Genomic DNA, 16,621 nt, shown 5'->3' with positions numbered 1-16,621 from the left:
CTTTCACACATGAGGAATATGACTGATAGCCTTGGAGTCCAAGGAAAGTTAGAGCAGCATGGGTAGGGGTTGACCCCAGCATGCAACGAGGAGACAAGCCCCAACATGCACAGCTGAACACAACCGGTCGTCCTTAAGCCTCTGTTGTGAAAGTATGAAATCATTATTGTGCCAATTAACACGGTTTCGAATTTTATATTTTTTGTCAGTGTCTAATTTATTCTTCTTTTGAAAAGGACAGAGATTTTATCTTTAGTATGATGCTTTCAATTTCTAAAATTACCACACAAAGTATTGAGTTTTATCATGCCATTTCATTATGCCATTTTCATACACGTATGTTAATATGAATATGCTTTGTTGTCCTACCAGCTGCCCTTCCTTGCTCTCATTCTTCCTTCTCGCTGATCCCTTTTCTCCCCCAGACAGAACCTTCTGCTCTGTCACATGCATTATATTATTCTTTCTTTATGTCACATTGCCTTCTTCAAGATCTCTTCCTCCTCCACTTCCCAGGCTCTTTCTATTTTCATGACCGATACATGCCCATGTGCATATGTAAATACATATTTAAATTTAGACTCTGAAAAATGAGAGAAAATATTTCACTTAATATAATGATGTCCAATTCTGTCTGTTCTCCTACAAATGTAATAATTTCATTCCTCTTTCTAGTTGAATACAGTATTTTATTATGTGACCACTTTCCTTTTACCCATACAACTGTTGATGCAGTAGACATGGTCTATTTCACAACTATTGAGAATAGTGTAGTAGAAAATATGGCATGCTCATGGTATTTTGACTTAATCTGTGGAGGAATAACCCAAGAGTGTTTTTTTTTGTTTTGTTTTGTTGTTGTTGTTGTTTGTAGTTTCATTTTCAGCATTTTGAGGAACCTCCAAACTGACACACAGTGACCACAACAGTTTACATTCTCACAGCAGAGGATACCGATTTTCTTTTTATATCCATTCTCTGCATCATTTACTTTCTTTTCCTTGATAATAGATGTTTTGACTAGGGTGACATATAATTTAAAAGCAGTTTTAATTTTCTTTGCATCTGAGAAACATTCCATTACCAATTTGTCTGTTAATGGACATCTAGATTGATCCCATTCCCTAGCTCTTTCAAACAAAGCAGCCATGAATATGAATGTACAAGAATTTCTGTATTAAAATTTAAAGTCACTTGGGCACATGCCCTGGAATGGTATACCTGATCCATAAAGTAGATCTTTTTCTTTATTTATTTTTGGAGAAACCTCCAGGACGATTTCTGTAAGGACTATGCTAATTTATATTCTCACCAACACTATATAGGGTTTCCCTTTCTCTACATCCATACCTACATTTGTTATCAGAAACAGAAATAAAATTTCAAATAATGACATATGTTTAGTAACTAAAGTATGTTCCTTAGTAATCAAAACATAAATTAAAATAGAAATAAAATATTAATATCAAGACAAATGAAAATACAAAGACAACAGCAAATATTATTCAATGTAGCAAAATAGTTTGAAACACTTGTATCAAAAACATTCTAAAACAGTCTAATTTAAGACTGAAAAGAACTAGGAAAGCAGAAGACTAATTTCATAATAGAAAGAATAGGAGTAGCTAATAAACTAGATATAAATGAGACAGAAATGACAATGATAATAAAAATTTCAATGAAAGATTCACATATAGTCAACCAGAAAGGGAGGGAGAAACATTTTAACCAATGCCACAGAAATGGATTGGAAATAATTTCAGACCCACCAGTTAGATGATGCAAATGGAGATAGATTCATAGAAACAAATAATCTGCCAAGACTGAATGAAGAAGACATAGAAAACCTGGGTAGGTGTCTAAGGAAATTAAATCAATAATGACTTGCTAAGAAAACAGAGCCCAGCAACAGACAGATGTGGGGAAATTTAACCAAACATTTAAGGAAGAATGAATATTAAACTTTTTTCACTTCTGAAAAATAAAAGGAAGACTACATGATAACTATCAATGAAAAGAAAACAGTGTGAGAGCGAAACCAATACCTCAAGGAAAGGAACCACAGGCTGATATTCCTAAAGAGTGCAGGTGCAAATATTCCAAGAAAAACACAGTACAGCAAGAATCCTGTGCTGTGTTGACAGGGTTTCTCAATATGACCAAGAGAGATTAACTCTACTTCACAAGGGGCATACAACATACATATGTATAAATGTGGTAGACTATGGTATCAGAATAAAGTGTAAAAATCATGAAATTATCTCAGCAGAGGAAGGAAAATAGTTGACAGTTTCTCATGATAAAAACAATCCACAAATTATTCATAGAAGAAATCTGCTGGCTAGGCCCTCTGTGTATATAGCTTTGTCTTCTTGAGGGACTCTGATCAGTGGGAGCAGGGACTATTTCTGCCCAGTCTTAGGACATGGCAAGGAGCTTGGTCTTACCACAGCTTGATATGGCATGTTTTGTCAATATCCATGGGAAGCCTGCCCTTTTCTGAATAGAAACAGAGAAGAAGTGGGTTGAGGGGTGGGGGGTGGTGTCACAAGAGAGGAGGTGGTGAGGGAAAGTTAATGGGAGAAGTGGAGAGAGGGGAAACTGTGGCCAGGATGTAAGAATGTAAGATAAATAAATTTAAAAAATAGAAGAAATTCCTTGAATATGATAAAGAATATATATATATATATATGGCTAAATGCATCCCAGATGGTGAAAACTTGTGTTTCCTATAAAATCTGAAGGAATGCTGAAATATGCACATTTGGACATCATAGCAAGAGCAAGTAGACAAGAGAAAGAAGAAATGAAAGTCAACTAAATTTAAAAGGAAGAAGTAAAATTATCTATGCATATGACATGATCTTTCCATTTTGCATAACAAATCTAATTCTGTGATACAGTTCTCTCTCTTTTTCTTATTTTTTTATTATTTATTTATTTATTTATTTATTTATTTATTTATTTATTTTGGTTTTTCGAGACAGTGTTTCTCTGTGTAGCTTTGGAGCCTGTCCTGGAACTCACTCTGTAGCCCAGGGTGGCCTCTAACTCACAGAGATCAGCCTGCCTTTGCCTCCCGAGTTCTGGGATTAAAGTGTGCGCCACCACCTCCAGGCTTTTTTTTTTTTTTTTCCAGTTCTCTATTTTATAGTAAATCCTCTTCTCCCAAATGTTCAAATGCCAAAATTATAGGTACAAAACATAATTTCTGGGTTAATACTTCTTATCTCTAATTTATTTTTTTCCTTTTAATATTATGTTTATTGATTAGAGGATTAGAGGGCATTCATGGCACAGCACATGTGGAGGTTAGAAAAAAAAAAAAGGATGGGGAGTTAGTTTTCTCCCTGCACCCTGATTGTCCTGAAAATCCAACAAGGAGTGTCAGTCTTTGTGGCAACAATGCTAACCCATTGAACTGTATCTCTATCCCCCCCAACACACATACTTTTGATAAAGTTATAAGCAAGGATGACCTTGAACTTCTAATGGCCATGCCTTAGTCTTCCAGATTCTGAGAGCTCACTGTGATTTAATGTCTCTATGGACTATTTAGACAATAGTGGGGAAGTTCATAACAATTTTAAAAATTTAGAACTTTCACAGGATGCAGGAATTTTCAAAGGAACATCTTCAAGAGATATCTTACTCACTGTGTTCATTATGACATTAATCTTAACAGCCACGGTATAAAATAAAACCAACTGGTCTTCAGTTGATTAATAAACTTTTGGAATATGTTAAATGAAATGTACATATATATTAACACACACACACACACACACACACACACACACACACACACACACACACAGACACGAAATACTCTTCAACCTTAAAATAAGAAAGAAAACCCATCTTTTGTGGTAACATGGAAGAGCATAGAGCACATTGTGCACCATGAAATAAGCCTCTCATATAGAAATGCAAGTATTTACAATCTCATTTTTCTGTAGAATGGCATGAAGTCAAAGTCATTGAAAATGATAGTAGAGTAGAATCACGGTGTACAAAAGCTACAAGATGAAGGAGATGAGGAAATATTTATCAAATTAGTAGAAAGTTACCATTGACCAATCTATCAGCCACTTTTCTGTTGCTGTATATAAAATACCATGATCAAGGTAACTCATGGAATTAAGTGTTTATTTGGGGTTTATGACTCTACTGGGATAAAAATTCATCATCATCATAGCTAGAAACCACAGCAGCAAGCACCTGGACTGGCAGCAGGAACAAATGGGAGCTCAGATCTCAAACTAAAAAAGAGAAACCAAAAGAGAACAGGGAATGACTTGACTCTTTTGGAATGTCAAAGCCAGATCCACTGCCATACTTCTTCCAGCAAGACCACACTTCCAAAGCCTCACCAAACAGCTGCCAACTAAAGACAGAGTATCCAAATGCCTAAGGCTTATTAGAGGCTAATTCAAACCACCATAGCCAGGTTGGATAAGCTTTGGTAGTACATCATGTATCTGATATTTAGAGTTAATTAGAATGCATTGTTGTCTTCAAAATTAAGAGAATTAGTGTTAAATGTTGTCTCCTCTAAAGTTGACAAGTAAGTAATGGATAGGTTAATCAGCTTTATTTAATAGTTTTATAATGTGTGCCTATGTCAAAACATGAAATTGTATATTGTAAATATGTATAATTTTGTCAATTAAACATTACTAAACCTCAGATAACATTTTAATTAATAGCTAGATCCAAAAGAAAATGGGAAAATGCCTGAAAAATACCTTCACAATAATTCATAATTGTGATAACTAAGATGGATGGAGAGGAAATGACATTTAATTCACCTTTCCCCCAATTCAGTTTTTTTCTTAGGTAGCATTACTTCCAATAACAAACAGAATATCGTAGTTTGGGGTTTGTGTTCCAGAGCTAAACCACTTAAGATCAATTTGTGGCTTTAGCATTTACTAATTAATTATATGGTCTTGACAATTGTTTAATTTCCCAGATCTCAGAGTGAATATCCACAAATTATAATAAATAAGTATCATAATATAGGTATTATAGATTTGAAGTACATTACAAGTTCAAAACACAATAAAAAATTACCATGAAAATAAAACACATTAACTACCTCTGATATTATTTTACCTTTATCATAATTAACTCTACTTTAAAATTGTTATATGATATTTATATAGAGTAAAATATTCAAACCCAAGTGTACTATTTCTGATGAGTTTTATATATGCATATACTACTATTCAAATCAATATTTAGAATACTTTCCTCAGTGTAATAAAGTAGGGGTCCCTGCCTTTCTTAGGCAGGTAATATTTAGACATATTAGCAAGAATTCCTTTTGTCTATTCATGGATTTTCTGTAAGTAGTCTGAACATTTTTTTGGCTGAATGTATTTGAAAACCATCTACCACACTGTACCCATCTGTTGCAGCATTGGTTTCTTTGTAGTATCCATCATTTGTAGTATCCCATCATCTCCTCTAAATGAACATCTGTGTTGTTTTCGTTCTGAAATTTATGAAGAAAGATACTTAAGTATGTTCCACATGTCTTTAGATTTTCGAGAGACATATGCATGTTACTGTTTCTTCTTTCTTGGTTAGTAGTAAAGTGAAACTGCTGAATATTGAATAAATAGGTATGAGTTACAGAAGTGTTTATCATTCCACACTCTTACAAGCAGTGAGTGAGAATCCTAGTCCTTCCCTTACCAAACTTGGAACCATGAACTCTATTATTTTATGTTTTGATTTATCAGCTTGTTTGTTTCTAGAAATTTAACTATGTGGAATGTCATCTCCTCTGGTTTCACTGCCTACTGCTTGATTAACCAGGTTGAACATAATGCTATAACTTTTATAATAGATAGTAAAACAGTCACTTTTGTGATGTTTATGAAAATTGTTTGGATACTATATTGTTCTTTTGTCTGAATCATAAGCTGTTTTCACATTTTAGATATATGTTTACACTACTTTTAAGTCAACTTGATACAAGCTGTGTCAATTGGGAAGAGGAGAACTTGACTGAGAAAATGACACCAGTAGATTGGTCTTCAGACAAGACAGTAGGGAATTTTCTTGGTAGGTGGTTGATATAGTAGGGAACATCTCACTGTGAGATGTTCTAGTCATATCCTCATGGTCAAGGTTCTGTAAGAAAGCAGGCTGAGCAAACCACGAGAAGCAAGCCAGTAAGCAGTACAAGCAATACTCCTCCAGGGCTTCTGCATCAGCTCCTGCCTCCAAGGTGTTACTCTGAGTCCCTGCCATAAATTCCCTCAGAGATGGAATGCTGTGTGTAGCTACAAGCTGAAATAAACACTTGCCTCCCCAAGATGCTTTTGGTCATTGTATTTTATCACTGAAATAGAAATCCTAGCTAAAACAGAAACTGGTATCAGGTCATGGGGTATTGCTGAGACAGACGTGACTATGTGTTTTGTGGAGAACTGTGGAAGGACTTTGGAACTTCAGCCTAGAGAAGTAATCAAAGGCTTAAAGTGGGGTGGATGTCATGGGAACATGGAGGATAATGCTGAAAGAAGTGCAAGTGGATGAGGTCTGGACTCTAAAGTCTCACAGGGAAGTTTGAGAGTCCCTTGGAAATTGTATAGGGGCTGTTCATATGATACTGTTTTTTGTTTTATTTTTATATCTATCTATCTATCTATCTATCTATCTATCTATATATATATTTTACATCTGACCACAGTTTTTTATATGATACTTTTAATTGTGAATGTGATGTTTTTGTGTGTCAAGTTGATGATGGTTTGAATGTGCTGTATAGGTTTATATCAGTTTGACAAATGTCAGTGTCATTTAGGAAGAGGAAGCCACAATTAAGATAATTCTTTCACTCGATTGGACAGTAGACAAGTCTGCAGAGCATTTTCTTTGTTTTTTGTTTTGTTTGTTTTGATTGATAATGAATGTAGAATGGCATAGTGGATTCTGTGTGGTTCTGTCCCTGGGCTGGTAGTTCTGGGTAGTTTTGGGTGTTATCAGAAAGCACACTGAGCAGGCCACAAAAAGCAGGCAAGCAGGCAACACTCTCTATGTCTCCATGTCTGCATCAGCTTCTGCCTCCAGGGTCCTGCTCTGTTTGAGTTCCTGCCCTGACTTCTCTCTGTGATGGATTGTGATGTGGGACTATGAGCTGAAATATACACTTTCCTCCCCAAGGTATTTTTGGTCATGATGTTTTATCATCCAAATAGAAACCTTAACTAGCACAAAGTTAATGACAAATATTTCTTCCAATTCCAGAAAAAAAAATAGTTCTGTTATTAAAAATGGCTTCACTAATAAGATTTGTCTGGTAATCATTTAAATATCTTCTCTCACTCCTCTCATATAAGTAACAAGTGTAGAATTTCTGTTTTATTCAACAAATTCAATTTAACCTTCATAAAGTATTGCCATGCTCTTTTCAAGACTGATACTGGTATTTTACATTCCTATCAACAAGATATAAATATACTGGGTGTTCTGTATTCTTGTGACTTGGTATTTTCTAGTCTTTTTTAATTTAACCTTGGTAGTGTATATTGTTGTGTCTTAAAATTGCATTTGTAGAGTAACTATAGACTTGGACACCTTTTCATATGATTATAAATCACTTATATGTCTTCTTTAGAGAAAATTCTGTATACATTGTTCTTTGTAAATTGGAATTTTAACCCTCTTATTATTGAGTTGTAAATGTTTTGTCAGATAAAATTCTTTATTTTCTCAATTCTAAACATTCATTTATATTCTAGCTCTCTCTTAAAATCAAAAGCTTTTCATTTTGCTCATCAATTTATTTTTCTAATTCATTCTTTTTGTGTAGTATTTAGTAATTCATTGCCCTTTATTCCTGTTTTTTACAGGTCCTAAAATTACAAGTGCATAGGTCATAAACAGAATCTATCCATTTATTCTTAGAGTTTTTTTTGTGCTATTGTATATAGTTGACCTTTGGTAGGTCATTTATTAATATATGGAGCATCTACAGAAAATACAATTGACATGTTACACTAGTTTTGCATTTGCAACCTTGACACATTCAGTTAGGACTGGTAACATGTAAATATGGCCAAAGTTTAATGAATAAAATTACTAGTGACTGTGGAGTCAAATGAAATTGATTGGTTCTGGATCTTGTGTGTCATTAAAATTTTACTGTTATGAATATTATGTTTCTTGTTTGATAAATGTTTTCTTTTGCCATGAATGATGACTCAACACTATAACACCAGAATTTGAGAAACTGAGCCTAGAAGATTGTTGTATGTTTGAGGACAACCTGGGCCACATAGCAAGTTCTAGAGCTGGATGGGCTACAAAGTCCTAAACGTGTGCCTAAAATATGTTCAGCAAAAGAGCAGGATACAAAAATAACCAATTGTAACCCTACCTATATTCTAATAATAAATAATGCCAAAAGGAAATCAGGGCAATAAAGCCATTAATATAGCCTCAAAAATAATATTTGATTCAATCTAACCCAAAAGTGAAAGGTCTATAAAAGTTAAACCCCTAACACAATGAAGAAAGACAATAGAGAGGATGAAGCCCCCACCCCCATATATTATTATTATATTATACATTATATATTTTTATTATATTATATTAATCCCCCATAGATTAATATTGTGGAAATTCCCATCCTACCAAAAGCAATCTGTAGACTTTATGTAATCCTCCAGAATTACAACACAATTCTTCACAGATTGAAAACTCAATCTTAAAATTAATTTGGAAACAGAAACGACAAAGCATGGTGGAAAATCTTCAATAGTAATTTTTAAATACTTTTGGAAGTATTGCCCTTCCTGATTTAGTTTCACTACAAAAATCACGGCATTAAAAAAAGGGTAGTAGTGTAATAAAATCAATGGAACACAACTGAAGAGTTAGGTAGAAGTACACGCCCTTACAGCCACTTGAGTGTTGACAGAGGCCAAAATTCACATGGGAAAAGATAACACCTTCAATGAAAATTCCTAGACAATCTGGTTAGGTACATGTAGAAAGAATGAAACTACATACTTCTCTCTCACCCTACAAAATACTTAACTACAAATGGATCAAATGCCTTGAAATAAGAGCTGATATTCTGAACTTTTTAGAGGAGAAAGAAGGGACTGTGTTTTAAACTTAAAGGCACAGGTAAGAATTCTCTAAATAGGACTTAATAACAGAGGAATTAAAACCAACAATTGACAAATAAAACCTCATGAAACTAAAGAGCTTTTGTAAAGCAAGGTCTACAGCAATCAAGCAGAGAAGCATCCTAAAGAAGATAGAAACAAGTCTGCTCAACTATATATCTGACATGTTTGTGTCTAGAATATACAAAGATGCAAAACATTTGAACACTATCAATAAAAACAACCCAATTAAAAGATGGAGCACGGAACCGAAGAGACTTCTTAAATATAAATACAATGGTTAATTGTTTTTAGGGTTTTTTTTTGTTTGTTTGTTTGTTTGTTTGTTTGTTTTTAATGTTCAACATCCTTAGTCATCAAGGAACCATCTTACACCAGTCAAAATGGCTAAGAAGAAATAACAAATGATGACAAATACTGGTGTGAATGTGGAGAAATGGGAACACTTATTCACTGTTGGTGGAAATGCAAGCAGGTGCAGCTGATATGGAAATGAGTGTGAGGGTCCATCAGAAAGCTAGAAATAAATCTACCATATGATCCAGCTATACCACTCCTGGGCATATTGCCAAAGTATTCTATATTCCACTACTTGACATCCTTGCTCATCCATGTTCATTGCTGCTTTATTCACAATTGCCAGGAAATGAACACAGCCTACTTGTCCACCAACTGATGAATGTATAATGAAAATGTGGTGCATATGCACGATAGAATTTTATTCAGCTGTAATTAAAAATGAAATTTGAGAGTAACTGGATAGGTCTGGAAAAAAATTGCACTGAAAGAGGTAAAAGAAACCAAGACAGGAAAACACCACATGGTCTGTTTCATATTTGGGTGCTAGCTTTGAGTATATTTATGATTGGAGGGCCCAGAGAAGTCCAGAGACTAGTAAAGAGCCATAGAAGAAAAGACAACTTTCCTGGCAAAGCACTCTAGGGAATTACTTCATTTCAGGGCTTATCTTTTCATGCTTTTCTGACCTTTAGTGATGCCAATGAATGATCTGATGTACTCTGACTTCCTGCCTTGTATGTGAGCTGAGCTCACTCCTTACAACTTCTAATATTGTTTCTTTATTTGCACTGTTGACCTCTTGCCTATGATGTGTAGTGGAGAGATCCTTCACTGTTCATGTGTGATTGGGGTTCTATATGAATCTTGTGTTGGACATTGATTTATTTCTCTATGTTTGGGGAGTTTTCTGCCATCATTTCATGAAATAATCTGTATCTTCCTTTTAGTTTTATTTCAGCTCCTAAATGCAGCCCATGGATTTTTAGGTTTGGTATCTTGAATTTATCTGAGACTCTTGGCCTTGTTCTTTGTTTTTTAAATGTCTGAGTGTTTCCCTGAAATCGATTAATTTTCATAGACTTCTCTGCTGATGACACTTTCTGATACATCTTTATTTGATCAATTGTTTCATTTACAGAGTTCCTATTTGGTTCTTTTTATTATCTCTATTATTTGCTCAATTTATCCTCAGATTTTGAACTCTCTCCTCTCATTTACCATCTCTTTCATTTCGGAAACTTTCTTTGTCAAGGACTTTAGTACATTTTCTTTTTTTTTTCTTTTTTTCTTTTTTTAATCTTTAAGTCTTCTATGTTGTGATGGTTAGTTTTAATAGTCAACATGACACATTCTGGGATAACATTGGAAGAGAATCACAACAAAAGATCGTCTGGATCAGATTGCCCTCTTGGAATGCCTGTAGAGGATTGTATTGATTCACATCAATTCATTTGGGAAGACTAGTCCTCAACGTGATACCACATGTAGGAACATTGACTGGCTAGGTCTTGTGTGAGCAACCAAAGCAGTTGTGAGTTCATTAGGACAATGACCTTGTCATTTAAGTGTGTTACCACCATCCACTGTGTGGAGACATGACTGTGATATGGGAAGAGAATCATTCTTACCTGTGCCTAACAAAATAAATATTTAGAAGGCAGTTTGACATTATGTACCTTTGGCAAAGCAATAACAATAGGACATGTGACCTGCAGGCATGGGTTCTTGACTAGGTTTATGGCATCAGTTAAGATTCTTTTGTAAAGTAAGCTTTAAGTACATTTTGAAAGCTCTTGCTCACTCCCATGACATTCATGCTGCTATCATACTAATGGGCATATCATGCCAGGCTTGTCATTATGGGGATTTGCAGGGTTGGCAGCTGATAAGATTGTTGATGGATCCCTGATTTCCATAAAGCACCTCCCACATTAAGAATGCCAGTCAGCTTGAAGTATGCTTTCAAGTCAGTACTAGCTTTATTGTTTCATCTCCTGTGATCAAAGTACTTTGCATCTTCAGCAACAAGGACATACCATCAACTTCTTGTGGATAACAAAGAGAAGTGGCAATAGCCTGTATTCTTTCTGGGATTTCCAGGACCCCCTTGATCAAGGATTTGAAATGGATTATACCTCATTTTGCACTGAGCTTTTTGTTGGATAGCCTATGGCTTCTGAGAGGAGCATTATTCTTCCATTTGGTGTAACTTCAGTTAAACTCTTTCTAAATATAAATTGCCTACATATTTGCTTATAAAATTGTAGGCTTCCATATGATTTTTCCAAATAATTTTAGCGTAGTCTTCCCTCCTCCCTCTCTTCTGATCCTTTTAAAAGTAGGATGCTGAGGCTGATGGAGATAATTCTGTGGATAATGCACTTGTCACACAAATATGAAGACCTGAGTTGCAATCCTAAAGCCCACACAAAGGTGAGTGCAGTAGCACATGTCTGTCACCTGTAATCGCAGTTCTCTAGTGGTCATGTGAGAGAAGGTATCAGGAGAATCCCAGCTGGGAAGTTCATGGGGCAGTTATCTTAGCATCCATAAGAGTAAAAATCAACAATAACAATAAAAACAAACACAGAGACCCTTTCTCAAATAGGTTTGAGGTAGAGCACTTACATATCTAACCTCCACATGCATGCTGTGACATGCATAAGGCCATACACATTAAAGTGTACACACATATACACAAATTTCTGTACATCTCTCTTTCTCTTTTTCTGTCTCTCTCTCTGTCTCTCACTGTCTCATCCCTCTGTCTCTGTTTCTGCATCTGTCTCTCTGTCTGTTTGCCTGTCTGTCCCTCCCCCATCACATACACAGAGAGGCACACACACACACACAATGACAGAATTCTTTCTCAGATCTTCCAGCTATCTCAGCGGGTTTGGCTTCTATTACAGAAAAATTGAGAGTTGATAGATTGGAAGCACACTGTAGTCTGGAGCTGACTCATTCTTTGAGTTGCTTTGTTGACCCAAATGTATGAATCTTCTAGTTTTAACCCTTTCTTTCTTTTTCTTAACATTGTTTAGTTATTTGTTCTGTCTCATGTGAGTCCCCTTTGAATATGTTTTCTCTAGAAATACTGTTCCTTAGAGTTGTTCAACAGAGAACACAGAAGTGCCCCTCACTCCTTATTCAGTAGATCTGAAGTGAACTGCTTGCAGGAGTATTTTTGCATCATATTTGTATCTCTGTTAAAGTTCAGAGATTAAGAAACTAGATGTATTTTAATTTGGATATTTAAACTTGTTATTTCTTATAATTAATGGATATACTTTAATTCTATTTTGCCATATTATTTCTCTTCATCACCTTTCTCTTTTTTATCCTTTTTTTCCTCTTTACTGCACCCTTTTGGTCTCAGTGATTTTCCAGCATTCCATATTTCCACTATTGGTTTATTAGCTATACCACTTTGTTATTTTTTACAATGTGAAGTTCTCAATGTGCTCTGACAAAATATTATAGTGCCTGGAGGCACTTGTGTTCTCATCAGAGTTTAGAGCCTTAGCTGAGGTCAGGGGGCATAAAGCTGCAGAAAGTTACAGTTTTAAGAAAGACTGTATCTTGGTTCTCGCTAGTGTGGTAGCAGCTCCCCATGCTAAATTTGTCAAATGAAGGGACTGACTTCCAAATGAGATAAATGATAATGGATAAAAGTCAGTGGAATATAAAATAATAGAAAATAGAAAATATGAACCTTTGCAGGGTCCTGACTGGATTCATGTATTTTCCCTAAAAGTGTGTATTTAGAAATCTCATGAGGGAAATTATGTATGACAAGATTAGTCCTTGGAGACAATTATTGGTGTGCCTCTATCACTTTTCAACTTTTTCATTTAAATTGTCACCCATACCCACAGTAATTTTCTAAGGACCCATGGTACGCAAGTAATGGGCACAGAATCACTAGAATTTACCTGGAGGAAATAAAGAAGAGTGGGCAAGTAAAATTACCAGAAACTTAAAGCACAAATTGATTGTTTAGATGTCTAGTTCCCGAAAACCTTCAGATAGCCATTTTGAGAAATCACGTGTAAAATCCAGATGGGAACCACAATACTGGTAGCTGTGAAAATGACACAAAGCTTGTTTCCTTTCTAGAAATTTTTGTCCTTTTAATTTTCCCTAGCAAAAACTTGTTTTGATTGATTACTTTCTGCTCTTTATAAATGCATGTTGAAAAGATATGCCCTATAGAATATAGGTGTCTTTCCCCACTGGAAGATACAAATCATTTTAACTATGGTCCTTCAGATGTGAGCCTTTCTTCCTAAATTGAAAATCATATATTAAAAGGTAAATCTATTTCATGAAGTTCTCTACTGATTATACATTTTAAGTATCAACTAATAGGTTTTTTTAAAAAATAAATCTACCCTTTAGTATACAGCCCAGATTTATCACATTTTTTTGTACAACCTACATTCCACCCACATGCTGTCTTGATTAATTTCCCGGCAGGCAAAACAATGGACATATTCCCCTGCAATTCTTATTCTTTATTTCTGATCTGTTTTGGTGAAAAGAATCTTGAGAGTTTTCAAAATCCTTTTACTAGATAAAGGAGAAGACCCAAAGATTGCCTACACATATTCTTCTTACAGCCCCTTGAAAGTACTTCTGTTTCATTATGCCATTTCCAATTTGCTTCCACACAACTTCCTTGGGCTTAACTTAATGCCTAGGGATCTTTGTTAGTCAGAGTCTACCAAGAAGTAAATGCTAAGATGAGATAAAACAAAAGCTTGTCTCAAGAAACACCGAAAGAAAAATGTGAATGGAGACAAGAAGGTCAAGAGAGCCTTTAGACTGCTGATAAAGTATGGAGGCAGATGCAGGAGAGGAGACACTGATGCAGCTTCCCATCTTTATGACTATTTTGAATCTGCTTTAATGATGCCATCCTGGAGTCCTGTGGCAAAGACAGCCATTGGAGCAGAGCCATCTCCTGTCCCTCCACCATCTTACAGAACCAACCTTCTACCTAAATCATCTGGTTTTGGTCATAAGTAACAGTTGAATACAGTCCTGGATTTAGTTACAGATATAATTGAAATTAAATATTGTAATATCTTCAGAATAAAAATGAAAAGAAGCACAACATCCAAAAAACATGAAAATGCTCCTAAAATTCTTTCAACCCTAAAATAAACTATCAGAACACTTCTCCAATTAAATTCTGGCTTTTCCAAAGTATCCAGCATCAAGATAAATAGAGACAATTATTCATTTTTTCCAGTTTTGCTTAATTGCATGTCTTGTGGATTTGAACTCATTTTTCATTTTAAATGTGCAACGTTTCAAGCACGCCATGCTTAATATAGGTTTATATGAGTAACCTGGGATGCTAACCATCATTTATGACATTTGTAATGCTGCTTCTGTGGGAAAGGGCTTTGATGTTCCAGGTGATGAATTTCTAAGTGAGCTTTTGGGATACAGCTTGTTTGACAGTTAGAGATGTCATGCCATTCAACACCACGTAACACAGAATCTTTGTAAACTGTTATTGCCTCTGGATATTAAGCCACAGTTCTCCAAAAAGGGCAGAGGGAGTTCTTTCTTTTCTATCAACAAATAGGCATAATGTCATTTTTTCTTTCTTTTTCTTTCTCAGGTTCATACCTGGGTAGCCAGAAATGCTTCTTAAGCCTATGTTCCTCATTTGCCTGAAACTCCACCCTCTCACAGAAACTTCCACTTGTTCTGAAGTAAAAATAACTTCCCAAGACTTAATGTCACTGGAGATGCTGGTGGGGAAGAGTTGTGTTGAAGTTTCTTGGGCTGAATGGACCCTTTGTCTTTAAGTGCTGACCATGGCTTATAAATGTCATAAGTTGAGATCTCCATTTAAGTTTCATGCAGTTTATGCAACTATACTCCATTTATTGTTTTCACATGCCTACTTCTAAGCATAATTGAAGTTAGTTAAATTAGTTGAATTTAGACCCTACAAATTAGTTAAATGTAAGGAATCACTTCTCACAGTGAGTTAAGTTTATCCTAGCAATATGAAGTATCCCTTTTTTAATTGACTCTGTTATTAACTTAACCCCAAGCTGCTCATAGATGGAAACATTAAAAGCTTAAATTTTACATTCTGGTGATTGGATGAAGGATTAATCTAAATATGTTTATCTCTGTATGTTTTATATCCCTTGACTCCCTTTCTCAGAAATCTATAGTGAATAAAGTACATTCACATTGGTATTTATGAGATTTTTATCAAAAAATCTTTTCCATACAATGCATTTGGATCATAATTTCCTGTTTCCTCTCCACAGATTTCTTCCAGATCATTCCCACCTCTCCCCCCACCCAAAACATGCCTTTCTTTCTCATTTTAGAAAGCAAACAAATAACAGAATTTTTAAAAAGAGGAAACACACACACAAGCATGCACATGAACATGTGCACATAAAAGACCAATAAGACAAACAAAAACAAAGCAATGTCTAAAACACCTTTGAGTTTGTTTTGTGTCCATCTACTGCAGGACATGGTACCTTCAGCACTCACAGGACCTGCACAGGTTCAAGACAGATGGGAGAAGTGGACACATGCCCTCACTATGAACTATGATGTTATCTGCAATTGAAATTTTTTTTAAAGGAGAAATTTATTTTTTCCAAAGAAGTCTCATTGAGTGTATTAACCATTTGCATTATTTCTAAAGACAGAACTGGAATTCAAGAACCTGCTGCCATCAGATATTTCTAAATAAAAAATATACAGTGTAAGAAAGCTTATATTGCCTGAAATTGGAAGGTTTGGGTTAGAAGACAGTATCAATTTTGGAAGTAGTGATTAATTTCCAAAGATGAAGAAACCATTGACTCTTTCACCAACAGGCATATATAGCATGCTAGAGTATGGTTTTACATGTAATTATTTATAGTTAAAACAATATATTTTAAGGCCAATGAAGTACTTAATGCACAAGGAATTATAGAACTGTATTTTAAGTTTCCTATACTAATAAGACCCTACTAGATGCATGATATAAAAGTAACTACATGAAATTTCTGAAGTAAATTAAATGATCATCTTCATGCACTTTGATGATGCACAGAGATGCAGAGAGAGACAGACAGAGAAAGAACTTCATAAAAACAGTTAATAAATGACACACATACCAGAAAAGGTGGCTC

This window comes from Onychomys torridus, chromosome 12, assembly GCF_903995425.1.
Source record: "Onychomys torridus chromosome 12, mOncTor1.1, whole genome shotgun sequence".
Lineage (NCBI taxonomy): Eukaryota > Metazoa > Chordata > Mammalia > Rodentia > Cricetidae > Onychomys > Onychomys torridus.
This window is presented reverse-complemented; position numbering follows the sequence as displayed.